This window comes from Sphaeramia orbicularis, chromosome 18 (genome assembly GCF_902148855.1).
Source record: "Sphaeramia orbicularis chromosome 18, fSphaOr1.1, whole genome shotgun sequence".
NCBI classification, from domain to species: Eukaryota; Metazoa; Chordata; class Actinopteri; order Kurtiformes; family Apogonidae; genus Sphaeramia; species Sphaeramia orbicularis.
The window spans coordinates 40,018,388-40,034,762 of NC_043974.1; the positions used below are offsets into that span (position 1 = coordinate 40,018,388).

Below are 16,375 nucleotides of genomic sequence, written 5' to 3' on the forward strand. Positions count from 1 at the left end.
TTTCAGTGCAAAAAAATATTCAGATACTTAATTTTGGTGCAAAAAAAATATTCAGATACTTAATTTCAGTTAAAAAAATATTCAGATACTTAATTTTGGTGCAAAAAATATTCAGATACTTAATTTCAGTGAAAAAAAATATTCAGATACTTAATTTTGTTGGAAAAAAAATTCAGTGCTAGAAATTCAATAGCATTTCTAATTCAAAATCTGATGAAACAGATTTCCTTCCATACACTTTCTAATGATGGGCTTAAATAAATATTTGTTTGCTTGAAAAATTAAACACATGGTGTCCAGCTGAGTGGACATTTTTGTAACTCCATGAAAAATAGATTGCTAAAACAATTTGACTTGCATTGTTTTTTTGAGACCTAAAGAGGATTAAAATGACTGAAGAAAAAAATGTGGACTAATATTGTCGTAATTCATGCATGAAAGGGTTAAAGCTGAGAGTAAAGTTGAGTTTTATTGTATGAAAAGAGAGAAAACGGAGTTTTTCAGTGAACTAGATGATTAGCTGCAGCACACAGACCAGTGGGAGACGTGATGAATTGTTTCCAGTGTTTGTCGCTATGGAAACCAAGGAAAGTGGGCGGGGCCTGTGACCTCGTACCGTCTGCACGAGCTGTGGGTGATTGACATTTGAAGAGCAGAGCTGTGTCAGTCTGCAACAGAGATTTAAGGACATTGATCTGAAAAAGTGAGCTGAAAGTTTCGAGAATGGGGCAAAAACACGGATCACGTGTCAACAAAGTATCAGAAGGTGGATTAAAAAAAACTGTTTGCACCCAACGTGGGGCTCGAACCAGCAACCTTGAGATTATGAGTCTGATTCTCTACCGACTGAGCTAGCCGGGCTGACGTCACATGGAACGGAACACTGCTATTTAAAGGAAAACCTCAATTGGTTCTGCGCAGCACCGGAAGTAATTTCATGAGGGTTCTGTACGGCCATATATGGGCATGTGTGTCTCTGTGGCGCAGTTCGGCTGTTAACTGAAAGGTTGCTGGTTCGAACTCACCCAGGGACGACTGCTTTGTTTATAGTAATGTTTTGTTAATCGCAAGACAAATTATTGTGTGTTAAACTTACACTGTGTAAGTAGAATGAAAGCAGCAGAAAAGCTGTTATCAACTGCACAAATAATATACACACTGCCAGTCAAAAGTGTTCAAAATTCAGATACTTCATTTCAGTGAAAAAAATATTCAGATACTTCATTTCAGTGCAAAAAATATTCAGATGCTTAATTTCAGTGAAAATATTCAGATACTTAATTTCGGTGAAAAAAAAAAATTCAGATACTTAATTTCAGTGCAAAAAAATATTCAGATACTTAATTTTGGTGCAAAAAAATATTCAGATACTTAATTTCAGTGAAAAAAAAAAATTCAGACACTTAATTTGAGTGAAAAAAAAAAATTCAGATACTTAATTTCAGTGAAAAAAAAATATTCAGATACTTAATTTCAGTGAAAAAAATATTCAGATACTTAATTTCAGTGAAAAAAAAAAATTCAGATACTTAATTTCAGTGAAAAAAATATTCAGATACTTAATTTCAGTTAAAAAAATATTCAGATACTTAATTTCAGTGCAAAAAAAATTCAGACACTTAATTTCAGTGAAAAAAAAAAATCAGATACTTAATTTCAGTGAAAAAAATATTCCGATACTTAATTTCAGTTAAAAAAAAATTCAGATACTTAATTTCAGTGCAAAAAATATTCAGATGCTTAATTTCGTGCAAAAAACATTGAGATACTTAATTTCAGTGCAAAAAATATTCAGATACTTAATTTCAGTGAAAAAAAAAATTCAGATACTTAATTTCAGTGAAAAAAATATTCAGATACTTAATTTCAGTGAAAAAAAAAAAATTCAGACACTTAATTTCAGTGAAAAAAATATTCAGATACTTAATTTCAGTGCAAAAAAAATATTCAGATACTTAATTTCAGTGAAAAAAAATATTCAGATACTTAATTTCAGTGAAAAAAAAAATTCAGATACTTAATTTGAGTGAAAAAAAAAATTCAGATACTTAATTTCAGTGAAAAAAATATTCAGATACTTAATTTAAGTGAAAAAAAAAAAATTCAGATACTTAATTTCAGTGCAAAAAAATATTCAGATACTTAATTTTGGTGCAAAAAAAATATTCAGATACTTAATTTCAGTTAAAAAAATATTCAGATACTTAATTTTGGTGCAAAAAAATATTCAGATACTTAATTTCAGTGAAAAAAAAAATTCAGATACTTAATTTTGTTGGAAAAAAAATTCAGTGCTAGAAATTCAATAGCATTTCTAATTCAAAATCTGATGAAACAGATTTCCTTCCATACACTTTCTAATGATGGGCTTAAATAAATATTTGTTTGCTTGAAAAATTAAACACATGGTGTCCAGCTGAGTGGACATTTTTGTAACTCCATGAAAAATAGATTGCTAAAACAATTTGACTTGCATTGTTTTTTTGAGACCTAAAGAGGATTAAAATGACTGAAGAAAAAAATGTGGACTAATATTGTCGTAATTCATGCATGAAAGGGTTAAAGCTGAGAGTAAAGTTGAGTTTTATTGTATGAAAAGAGAGAAAACGGAGTTTTTCAGTGAACTAGATGATTAGCTGCAGCACACAGACCAGTGGGAGACGTGATGAATTGTTTCCAGTGTTTGTCGCTATGGAAACCGAGGAAAGTGGGCGGGGCCTGTGACCTCGTACCGTCTGCACGAGCTGTGGGTGATTGACATTTGAAGAGCAGAGCTGTGTCAGTCTGCAACAGAGATTTAAGGACATTGATCTGAAAAAGTGAGCTGAAAGTGTCGAGAATGGGGCAAAAACACGGATCACGTGTCAACAAAGTATCAGAAGGTGGTTTAAAAAAAAGTGTTTGAGCCCAACGTGGGGCTCGAACCAGCAACCTTGAGATTATGAGTCTGATTCTCTACCGACTGAGCTAGCCGGGCTGACGTCACATGGAACGGAACACTGCTATTTAAAGGAAAACCTCAATTGGTTCTGCGCAGCACCGGAAGTAATTTCATGAGGGTTCTGTACGGCCATATATGGGCATGTGTGTCTCTGTGGCGCAGTTCGGCTGTTAACTGAAAGGTTGGTGGTTCGAACTCACCCAGGGACGACTGCTTTGTTTATACTAATGTTTTGTTAAAGCTATACCTACCGATGTGGCATTTCTCACAGCACTTAGTAAAGGTTTGAACATGAACAACCCACCTCCCTCCAAATGTTCATGCCCAACGTGGGGCTCGAACCAGCAACCTTGAGATTATGAGTCTGATTCTCTACCGACTGAGCTAACCGGGCTGACGTCACATGAAACGGAACACTGCTATTTAAAGGAAAACCTCAATGTGTATTTGTGTGTATATATATATATATATATATATATATTTTTTTTTTTTTTTTTTTTTTTTTTAATATACTTCTTTGTTTTGTTTTTTGTTGATTTTTTTTTTATATACTTTTTTCATTATTATTTTTTCTTTTTCATTTTTTATTTTTTTAAATTAATTAATTAATTTATTTTATTATTATTATTTGTGTGCGTGTGTGTATATGTGTGCAAATGTATATGTTTGTCTGTATGCATGTTTTTTTTTGTTTCTCTCTTTTCTTTCCCCTCACACCTCCCTCCTTCAGGTCATCAAAGTGATTGTATGAAGGTGTGCAACTCACTAGTGAAAAAAGCCCTGATGAAGACCAGAGGTTGCAACACGTTGACTGTATTTTTAAAAAATGCCATGAATTAATAAAGACATTTTATTTTTACACAAATCCTACAGTGTGCCTAGCATGCGAATGCAGATTTTTTTTTTTTTCTTTTTTTGACTCTAAACAACCAGACACACCACAAGTTTCCAGAGAGCACCTGTGGATAATCACCAAGAAGAAGACCCAGCAGCACTTCCACTTTGTTGGATTAGGGTTGGAACACACTTTGGTACCATACCGTTGTGACAATTATTTGAACAGTATTGTACTGCAGAAAGTAGTGTGTTACTATAAAAATGGAAAAGAGGAAAAGGCAATTAACAATAGAAGAGACAGACCATCAGAACACTTAAAAATGTGGGTCTGTCCTACAGAGAAATGTCCAAGAAAGTCCAGGTGTCAGTAAGTCCAGTTTCCTTCACCATCCAAAGGCACTCAGAAACTGGAGGAAATGCTGACAGAAGAGGTGTGGCAGAGCCAAAGACACAACAGAACCAGAAGACAAGTTTATGACATTCAACAACTGGAGTGAGAGGAGACTGACAGGACAACAGCTTCAAACACAGTGAAGATAGTGGTCGTAGGAAGCAAGTCTGAGTTTCAGCTGTGAACAGAAGACTTCCAGTTGCAGGTTTGATGGGTCGAGTTGCAGCAGAAAGCCACTGCTGAGACTTCAGAATAAGAAAAGAGGCTTCCCTGGGCCATGTTCTAGAACTTTTGACCTGTAGTGTATATGTCTAAACATACACAGAAAAATATACATATCAAACACTCTACTAAATACAGTTAGAGCAGCAGTTTGTACAATGTGTACCAGATAAATATTATCTTTATGATCATTAAAAGAAATGTGAATAAATAAGCCCACCCAGGGACGACTGGTTCATTTATAAAAATACTTTAGTAATCCCAAGAGGAATTACTGTGTGTTAGAGTTGATCAGTGTAAGTATTATTAATATAGCAGAAAAGGCACGAATTTCTAAACATACACATACAAAAATGCTTAAACACAATTAAAATAGATAAATATGTACCTAACAAATTTTTATCATTTTATCATTATGATAATTAAACGAAATGTAGATAAATAAGAGTGCAAACATGTTTAAAGGGTTTTTACCCAGTGAAGGACCTACTATCAATAACTGTGTTTTCATATTATTTAGATTACAGTTTAAAATAGTATGATATTATGTTGTATCCACAAAAACAAGGATTGTATGAAACCAAATCTGCCAGCATCGTCTCTACTCTTTTAACTATATTTTGACAGTTGAACAAATGTTATCAAATCAAATCAAATTTGATTCTACTAAACGTTCTACTAAACACAGAACAGCAATTTGTACAATATGTACAATATGTACAAGGTAAATATTATCATTATGATAATTAAAAGAAATGTAGATACGTAAGTGCAAAAACGTTTAATGGGCTTTGACCCAGTGAAGAGTGTACTATTAATAATTGTGTTTTCATATTATTCAAATTACAAATAGTATGATATTATGTAGTGTCCACAAAAACAGGATTGTATGAAACCTTTTAAGTGTGTTCTACACTTTGAGTGTATGTGACTTCTTTTAAGTGTGTTATGCTTTAAACTCTCTTGTTCTGTTTCCCTTTGTAATTCCATTGTTGTCCGCTAGGGGAGCACATGGAACTCAACCAGAAAGAAGTTGAGGCGCTTCCTAATGAGTGAAAAATCATGCGCCCAACGTGGGGCTCGAACCCACGACCCTGAGATTAAGAGTCTCATGCTCTACCGACTGAGCTAGCCGGGCTACGTCATACAGACGTTAACCGGTGTATAAAAGTGACATCAATACTTTGGGTTAAGTTTTTGATCATTTTTTTCATCGTTTAAGATCCCTAAGAGACAAGACAGACAGAGGTCATGCAAACAAGTTGGATAAGCCAGCTACTTTGTACGATTTGATCTTGGTGGTAGAGAAAATACTTAAAAACTTAAACAACAACAACAACATGGGCCCAGAATACTTACCATCGACTTCAGCCATCTGCCTCATTCCTAAAGAAGAAAACTCATTAGTCTTGTCCAAACAGAACTGTAAACAAACATTTTCAGTTATTCTGGTCTAGGTTTATGTTTCAAGTGATATCAAACATGACTTGACCTCAGTTTAGCTAAACCCATGTTCATTAACCTACTCCAGGCAGACAATGAAGAAAATAAAACAGACAAATTAAACATTAACATGCATTTTTAAGATAACAGAAAGCATTGTAAGGAAGCAGGTTTTTTTTTTTTTTACACAACTGTACTGGGACAAAACTTGACATCGCTAAAAGCTTAAATTAAAAAAAAAAAAATTGTACTTTTCAGGAAACATACACACGTTCGTCATCATTGCTAAGTACTAACTACAGGGCATTTTCCTAAAGTTTCAGTTTTTGACACTAAATAAGTCTAATGTCTGGTACCTGGAAACCCAAGTCCACAAAAAAAAAAAAAAAAAAATGCGTAAAAGGCACGCAATGATGAATAAAAAATAATCAAAATCAAATGCAAGTAACTACGCTCATGACTACAGGGACAACAAAGAAAAATAAGAGGTACATAAGAAAAAATATTTTAAAATTGAAATAACAGTCTTTTCCTGTAAACGTACACGTCACCGGTAGATGGCGCCATTTTCAAACAGATGCGCGTGCGTGGATCTGAGGACAGAGCACAGCTGCTGTCAGCATCACTTCTGCGCTCGTGCTCCTATTACAAACTTTCCTTTTTAATCTTTAAAATTGAGCTTACTCATAATATTTCAAGAATTCAATATTCTGAAAATAAAAAAAGCTATGAAAACCACAGTTCTATGTAGCACTTATGATCTTTGCCTAAACTGATGCATTATTTCTACCTGTGTATTTTGTCCCGTGGTTATGTTCTGTTCTTTTCATGTTGTTATATTAATATTGTACTGTTTTTTTTTTTTTTTTTTTTTATATATTTCCATTGTATTCTGTAGAACAAAAAATAAATAAATAAAACAAGAAAATGGCTGGGCAAAGAACCCCCAACAAAGAAGGAATGGATTGGAATTATTAAAGAAATATACAATACGGAAAAACTAACTTTCTCCTCGAAACACAATTTGGACAAATTTACTAATTATTGGCTAAAATGGACATCTATCACAGAGGATGTGACGCCCCAAAAGTACAGCACCTTGTTTTTCTCATGAGATATATGTCAACATCTGTGTGTTTTATTATCAACATGTGTAAATATGCATTTCAGGAAAATGTACACAAATGTTTATGAAAAATGATGGATGTAACTATGTCAGCAGGTTTACGGGACAATGCAATATGAGAATATATCTGAATCATCTGACTCGGACTGAAACAGGACAATACCCAAACTATCTCAACCTTCTTATTAGGATGGGATAACATTATGACTCATTGACCCACATCTTTATCATTGTACTTTAATTTTTGATGCTACCCTGTCTGTGCTTGTCGATGTCTCTTGTTTTGTATGTAAAATGTAAAACCTGCCAAAAATAAAGTATAAAATAAATAAATAAATAAATAAATAAATAAATAAATAAATAAATAAAAATTCTGAGCTCGTGGAGTGGACGCAGGAGACATTCAGGTACGACTTTTGGAAAGCAGCGGTGATGTGTAGTACTTTTGTTCAGTGTTTTTTTTTAGTACAAATTTCACTTATGCTTGTGTTTTTCCATGTTCTACAGCTTAATAACTCGACTCTACTACCACCACCACATCACTAGGTAAATATTTGACATTTTACCACAATTTGATAAGTTTTAACTGCATTTTCTTTCTTTTCTTTTTTTTTTTAAATTCTTTTTCTCCCTTTTTTTCCCGAAACGGCGTGACCCCAAATGTGTCGACTTTGAGTGTTTCTGGTGAACTTACGGGTTAAAAATGACTTTATTGGGTTGAATTCCTAATTTTCCTTCTTTTTCGTGTTCCTAAACTTTTTAAAACGGCAGTAAATTGCACCGTGAACGCAGCAGTAACATGAGTCCAAAACCATAGGAGCCGCCGCCGTACCACGTGACCGAATGCGGAAGTAGTGTAGAACCAAAAGTCTGGCGGAGAGAAAGGTGGAGTGGAGATTTGAGTGAGCGTTTGTAATTTTGCGCCGGAGCTCTCCGACCAACCAACACTTCCAAACAAACGCGAAGGACGACGACGGACTTGGTTATTTGCTCAGTTAGATGTCCCATCCGTCGGCCGTGAAAGGTAAACTTAAGCGAAACGGTAAACAAAACATATTTCTGTTCGTTATATTGCGTTAAACTTTTAAACGGAAACTAGACAGTTATTAGCTAAAAGTGTACCTGTTGTGACGTTAGCTTCATAAGAAAATTTAACTTAATGTTGCAGAAATATTCTCTATTACTGCAGGAAATGTCAGTAGCTGAAGTGTGTTTTTGTCTGATAAACTGTAAAGTACCTCTAAACCTCAAATAAACATTACATTTCCGCAAAAAAATAGGCTAGTGGTCTACTGTATTTATAGATAACATTAGCAATTTCAATTCTCAGCTACACATATTGCGTTAGTAAGTGTCATGTCACGATATATAGCAGGGGTGTCAAACTCTTTTTAGTTCAGGGGCTATATTCAGACCAGAAAAATAATAACATAATAACCTATAAATAATGACAACTCCAATTTTTTGTCTTTGTTTTAGTGCAAAAAAAACCCCCATTAAATATTAAAAATTTTTACTTGTATAAACTATCAAAAAAAACCTGAAAAAAGTGAAATTTAAATTAAAAAACATAAGAGAATTTAGTGCAGTTTTAACAATATTATTCCTTCACTTTTCATTTGTCCGTGTGCATTATGGATCAGATCTACAAAGACACTAAACACTTAGTAACAGGCAGAAAAAATATTGAAATTGTGCTTAATTTTCTTTAGACATTTCAGGTTCTTCATATTTGTTCAGGTTATTCACATTTTATTGATTCAGGATAGTTTGTAAATGTAAATATTTTCATAATTTAATCTTATTTTTTCACTAAAACAAGGAAAAATAAACAAATTGTTAATTCTAGAATTTTTTGGCTTAATTCAAGATTTTTTTTTTTTTACTTAATTGAAGATTTTTTGGTCTTAATTCAAGATTTTTTTCATAATTTAATCTTATTTATTGCACTAAAACAAAGAAAAATAAATAAATTGTTGATTCTAGAATTTTTTTGGCTTAATTCAAGATTTTTTTTTTTTACTTAATTGAAGATTTTTTTTGTCTTAATTCAAGATTTTTTTTCCTTAATTCAAGTTAATTTTTTTTATTGCTTAATTCAATTCAAGACTGGAATTTCTGCACTTGGCAAAAACATCCCAGGGGCTGAACTGGACCCTTTGGCCCCTGGGCCGCATGTTTGACACCCCTGATATGTAGGTTTTCGCTGTGTCATTAAATGATATTGACAGTCCAGTAAACGCTCACTCATGGAATCGAGGTGGCCAGAAAATTAGAAACGGCTCTAGCTGTAATGCAATAGCTACTGTTAGTTAGATGCTCACCTATTAAGTGGCTTGTATTTTGTGTTTATAAATGTACTTTTCTACTGTGAAACAAGCCACGTATTTATAGCAAATGAAATAATGACATATTTAGATCTCATTGATTATTTACACTGCACCAATACCCATAATGTCATATCCTGCTTACCTTTTAATTAGGGGTGTAAGAAAATATTGGTTCTGCAATATATCGCGATATTTCATTTCACAATACTGTATTGATATTAAAAAGTACTGTATCGATATTTGTAGGTATTTATTCAAATGCAGATATTGTGGAGGTTCATTTTTTATTTTTTTTTTGTTTTTATTTTTTGTTTTTCTTTAATTCATTATTTTATTTATTTATTATCTATTTAACACTCTTTTATTAAATAATGCTAGGTCCTTTGTTGGGATTGCACAAAAATAATGTTTTGATGTTAGGTATGAGCTAATAGAATATGAACATTTGAGCAGGATCTTAAACTGTAATGTCTGTAAAACATAATTTAGGAAAATTTTGTGATATAGCATTAGATCCTGTTCTGATCAAATAAAAATGTTTTTAGTATTTGTGCATATTTCTGGTGTATTTCAATTCTTCAAGGAAATAATCATTTTAAAAAAGAAACAAACCAAAACTGGCCTTTTTAACAGTATCGTGATATATCATGATATATCGTACCGTGATCCTACTATTGTGATTTGTATCGTATTGTCAGATTCTTGCCAATACACAGCCCTACTTTTAATATGAATACAATGATATCATGTCTTTAGTACACTGTAAGCAACTTCCCTGTGTTCAATTAGAAATGACTAAAAATCTTCAAATATTTATTAGTTATCTCACATACCAGGCGAAACTGCTTCCGATTATATATTTAAATCAGGTGAAAGTAGAGAATTTTTATTATTATTATTATTATTATTATTATTATTATTATTATTATTATTATCATTATTATTATTATTATTATTATTATTTTCTTTATGTTTTTTTTTTTGTTTTTTTTTGATGGTAGGAAAGTCACTAAAATATTTAAAATCCTTCACTTTGGTACAAGGTTCCTAAACAATCCTTTTTCCATCTCTTTGTTTCACATGGTTGTCCTGTTGTTAGGTCTCTAACACTGGCTAATTTTTGTCTTAATACATATTTTACATTGTTTTCATCTTGCTCCATCACTTTCCTCTTGTCATTTACATTAGATTTTTACATTTTTGTCTTTTTTACCTCCTATTTTTGTTGTCTTTTACATTTGAATCTCATTGTGTTGCTTACTTTCTGGTTGTTGTTTTTTTCCAGTATTTCATTCTTGGTGTGCCTTTTACATTTGGATTTTGTTATGCCATTTTCATATTCTTGCCTCTTTCATGTTGTTTTCATCTGGTTACATTTTTGTCGTGTATCAGTTTTGTCTTACTTGTCCAGTAAGAAGAAATCAACACTCTTTTAAGGCTGATTTAAATCTGATATGCATTATAAGCAGTAGTCTCCTTACAGCATATTGCATCCCCAGGTTGCAGTAACACCTCCCACTGTTTCCCAGAGGGGTTATGTTTACCACCATCTAAATGTGATTTAGTGACAGTAGCCTTTATCAGTGAAAACATCCTGCAGGTGTGTAAAGCAAACACTACAGCATCGTGAATAGACCTAATGCTACCAGTGCGGTTTTATATTACATTATTTACTTGCCATTGTCTGATGTAGCACTGGAATAAACAGATATATTAAAGATGAGGTTCAACAGCTTATTCCCTGCCGTGTAAAAGTCTAATAATCTTATTTTAGAATGAATTTTATGACTGCTTTGATAGCAAAGACACACCCAGTATGTGTCTTTTTCAAATGGCGGATAGCAAAACATTCAGTCAGCACACATGCATGAATATCAAACAGGAAGGAGGCGAGGACCTGTTGCTGCTGTCTCTGGCATCTGCAAGTTTAATTTATCAGCACAGCACGAAGATGAGGAGGGATGTCTGTAACGAAAGCCTGGCTGGGTGATTTAAATAAGGTGGTCACGCAGGTCAGATGGATTCAACAGACACCTTTACATGATAATGTTCTCACCAGTAAACAGTCGACAAACAATTATGTGTTCATTCGTGATGGGAAACAATATATTTATTCATGATTTTGGAGTTTAAAGTCATGCAATAATCATCTTTTCTGCCATAACATTGCAATATTTATTCAATATTTATTAGAATATAAATGCACTGTTTTAAATAGACTTGGGTTCATAGGTATAGATACACTTACTGTTTTCACAGGTAGTCCATATTGTTAATTAGAGCTGCACGATTTTGGCCAAAAATAAAATCCGGATTTTTTTTCCCTCTAAAAACCTCAATTTTCGATTTCTGGGTAAAACTACAAAAGACAACAGAAGTCGGCAAGTCGTTTTCATGTGCAGACCACAATGCAATGCACTGCTCCCACTCTGGCATGTGATGATGTTTGAGGTGCTGAAGTAAGTTGGTTGTGCTGCTGTCTTTGACTGATACCACCTTCAGGCTGATTTTGCAGAGAGGAATGGTTTGGTCTTCATTGGAAACTTTGAAGCCGTACCAATTCCACACAGCCGACTTCCTCTTGCTATTTTTAGCCACGACTTACTCACTTTCCTTAGCGAACACCATTTTTGTACCGGTGTGTGGAGACCAAAGACTGTGGAGGCTGCTCTTACAGTTAGGAGGAGGAGCTTAAGGTAGCCCGGAGACATGAGAGAGATGAAATTCAATTTGACAATTACCCTTTTTTTAAACATCGTCCTAATTTAATAATCCGATTTCAATTTAAAATCGATTAATCGTGCAGCCCTACTGTTAATATTATTACACTTTACACTAATTATTTACATGTATTAATAGGATTAGCGGATTAACAGGTATTAAACAGTTTAGATTAGTAAATGGTTTTGGTTGCCAGTGGATGTCAAAGTAAAATTTGTCACAAATCAAGCGCTCCACATACAGCAGGGGTATTCACATCCGGTCCTCGAGGGCTGGTATCCTGCAGGTTTTAGATATGTCCCTCTTCCAGCACCTGGAAGCCATTACATCAGTATCAGGCTTCTGCAGAGGTTGATGATGAGCTGATCATTAATTGAACCAGGTGTGTTGGAAGAGGGAAATATCTAAAACATGCAGGATACTGGCCCTCGAGGACCGGAGTCACCTACCCCTGATACACAGTATAAGGTGCACAGGAACACTGGGCAGGCAAAGTGCAGTACAGTGGAACTATGACACTTATCAGTATTTTCTGACTGCTAAACTTATTGCTCTTAAATCTTATTGTTTGTAGCCATTTTTATGCATTAACCATATGACACCAGGCTTGTTATATTAGTTGAGTTAAATATTACACCCGTCAGCTGTAGAGCTGTGTATTGGCAAGAATCTGATGATATGATACAAATCACAATACTAGGATCATGATACAATATATCACGATATATCATGATACTGCTGAAAAGGCAATTTTTTGTTTGTTTCTTTTTTTAAATGTTTATTTCCTTGAAGAATTGAATTCCACCAGAAATATGCACAAATAGTAAACGCATTTTTATTGGATCACAACAGGATCTAAAGCTATATCACAAAATGTTCCTGTGTTCAAACTGAAATTATGTTTTACAGACATTACAGTTTAAGATCCTGTTCAAATGTTCATATTCTATTAGTTCAGAACTAACATCAGAACATTATTTTAGTTCAATCCCAACAAAGGAACTAACATTATTTAATAAAAGAGTGTTAAATAATAATAAATAAACTATGAACAAAAAAGAAAAACAAAAATGAAACTCCACAAAATCTGCATTTGAATAAATACCTAAAAATATCGATACAGTACTTTTTAATATTGATACAGTACCATGAAATGAAATATCACGATATACTGCAGAACCGATATTTTCTTACACCCCTAGTCAGCTATTGTATTACCATGAACGTATCCAATAAAACATACTATGGGTGCTGTTCTTACATCTGGAGGTGTGTAATCCCATAACTGGTTGTCTAATCATAGTGACACACTTCAGTGCTCCAAACAGCGCTGATTAAAACTGGGCCATCTCCTGATTTCAAACTATTTTCCGTAGACCTATCCCTGCATGTGACACTCAAGAACTCTGACTCTGGCACTGATCTAGGCTTGATGTGCTATTGTTTCCACAGTTGTTACACTGAGAGAAGGTAGAGGAAACTGTGAGTGGTTCATTGAGATTATTGACCTCGAAGATGTGACTATGTCCTGTTGGAAAACATTAGAAAGGAACAATTAAAAGGAAATACCAACACCACCACTATCTGTGAATGGGATCACCTGGTTTGTACTATGATGCACATTACTGTTAGAACACAACAATAAGAATTGCTCAGGAGAGTCACTTCAGGCTAGTACATCTAAAAACTGACCGTATTATTCAAGTGATAAAACCAAATGAAATATATTCACCTCTTTCCCACAAACAGGAAGCTGGGGCTTTTCTGTTGAACTACATCATCACATCACTGTCTGTTCACCGGTGATAGAAAGAGAGAAGCTAGCAAACATGGGTTGGATGCCTATAAGTTATAAATGTTCCTTTTGTTGGGTCACTCAATATATTATTAACTAGAAATATAGACAAACGGGGGGGCACAGCATCTCCCCACTCCTTGAGATCTGTCCCCCGCGTGAACCTTCTCCATACTGAATCAGATACTAGTCGCTTTTCCATTGGACATCTGTGCAAAACTTTACCGATATTTACAAAATGTCAAAAAAATACAAGTGCGTAATGTCGGTTTTTCCATTAAATCACAAATGATTTGTTTATTTATTATCTTGAGATGACATGAGAAGTCATTCCATAAACATGGCAACGAACGTAAATATGATGTTGATTTACAGATATGTTCATTATTATTATATATTACCCCTCCCTCTTGTACTAAATTTAAAAATTACTGGGTTTCCTGGTGTGTCCACATATACCGTGACATGTTTCTTCTTCTTCTTCACTTGTTGTAACGCACGTCAACATCCGTTTTTTTAATTCACCTGACTCTAGTTGCGAAAAAAGGTCTTTCCATTGCAGTTTTGCGTGATATTCCATTTGCGCTACGCCCGAAAAACCACCTCTTGCCAGCGCAAAAACTTTTAATCGAAAAATTAGACTTTTGGCGAAATTGTCGTTTTTCCATTAGGTGAATTTTTATGTGCAAGTTATATTTGCGTCATTTGAGGGTCAATGGAAAAGCGAATCCTGATGCAAAGTCAGAAATGCCCATTTCTTTTAAACTGCCCCTCTTCAGATCCATTTATTTTATTGAATTTCTCTGCAGAATTTCTTTAGTTCTACTCCATAAATGTCATTGCCTGTACTGTCTCCAATGATACAATATATCAATCATTAAGGACTATGACATGCTTTTTTTCATGAAGTATATAAACAATATTAGGTTTTATTCTTATAGACCCTGTTGAAATTCAGGTTCACAGGAAAATCACTGCTTATCAATTAATTGTTTATCGATCAACAAGGTCAACCAACTAATGATTAATCAATTAATCAATAATTTGCATTCCTAATATTAACCCTTTATCGGGCAAGTGACTATTTCTTGGTAATTTCCGCATACATTAAAAAACAGTGACAGCAACAGTTACAGTGAGGACAGTGAGTCAACAATCTCAGGTCCAATGTGGTCTACAGGGTCTGTAAGGTCCACCCCTGCATGAACAGTGAATGTACCTGCTCTGTTAGGTACCATGAAGTAATGGTACTAATGTAAGGAATGATGTTCAAAGGGATCATGTGGATGTGGACAGGGGTCTGGATCAGCACTTATGTTGGTCTAATGTTCTAAAATACACGTTCTTTTCCCATTACATGTGTTTTTCTTGTTTTTTTTTTGTTTTTGTTTTTTTTTTGTTTTTTTTTGCCACTTATGGGTAAGGATCCAAATATGGTAACTTCATTAACCTTGATTTTCTACATAACAGTAAAAAAAATATGAAAATTTCTCAAAAGTTACAAAATCTGTTTATGTCCTCCAATAACACACTAAGGTTGAAATTTTGTATTTCAGAGTATTTCTATGAGTGTCCTGTAAAGGGTTAAGGTTTTTGCAGGAGATTTTAATGTGTCTGTCATGGTGTTGCTGAAATATTGTGCGTTAGATATGCATAATGGGACTAACTCCTGTATGCGTGTGCAGTGGATACATCTAAAACCATTAACACTGAACCATGACTGTTCTGCAGAAACTGGTCACATCAACGTGCAGTGTCGCCAGCATAGTCATTTTCTTTCATTAGATACAGGGACTTTTAAGACCCCATTGGCTGCTGTTTTTACTTAGTATGTGACACAAGAAATTAATATGCAATATAATCTAGCGACCTCTTGTACAGACGTTATCTCCTTTATTTTACACTCTTGAGCTGTCATTCCATTTATCTGTAGAATATTCTGTGTTCATGGAGCATATTCTCTATATTTCCATATTTAAATGAAGCCCCTCCTGCAGATACAAACATTCTCCATATGTTCTCCATATGTTCTCCATTCTGTTGTTTACTTTCTGGTTTTTTTTTTTCATTATTTTAGTCTTGTTGTGCCTTCTACATTTACAATTTGTAATACCATTTCCATATTCTTACCTCTTTCCTGTTGGTTTTATCTTGCAACATCCTTATGTCTTGTATCAGTTTTGTCTTACTTGTCCAGTAAGACAAATCTAACACTTTCTTCATTGTTGTGAAAATTTTGTTTATCTGTAGAAACTGAATGTTGACATTTGAAAGAGCCACAGCTAATTTATACATATATATATATATATATATATATATATATATATATATATATATATATATATATATATATATATATATATATTTATAAATATATATACACACACTAAAATCTAGAGGTAGACTGTAGGGCTGAACGATATGGACAAAATTTCATATCTCGATATTCATGCCAGATATCTCGATATCGATGCGATACGATATGACTACGGGTTCGGTGAAAACCAAGCATTTTTCAGAAAAATACAAACATCATAATACAAAAGAATGTGGAAAGTGCAGTTTTATT

At 33.7% G+C, this 16,375-nt stretch overlaps 1 protein-coding gene and 1 non-coding gene across 2 annotated transcripts in view; one reads left to right on the top strand and one right to left on the bottom strand.

Moving 5' to 3' along the window:
• Positions 1-5,456: 5,456 nt before the first annotated feature.
• trnak-cuu (transfer RNA lysine (anticodon CUU)) lies at positions 5,457-5,529 on the bottom strand. Its single transcript has one exon. It is a non-coding gene; the product is annotated as a tRNA-Lys (tRNA).
• Positions 5,530-7,813: 2,284 nt separating this feature from the next.
• Positions 7,814-16,375, top strand: part of adisspb (adipose secreted signaling protein b) — a 55,785-nt gene continuing 47,223 nt past the window's right edge. The window contains exon 1 of the mRNA XM_030162486.1: positions 7,814-7,984. The gene's annotated coding sequence lies outside the window, so the exon portion shown is untranslated. The remainder of the gene's footprint in view (positions 7,985-16,375) is intronic.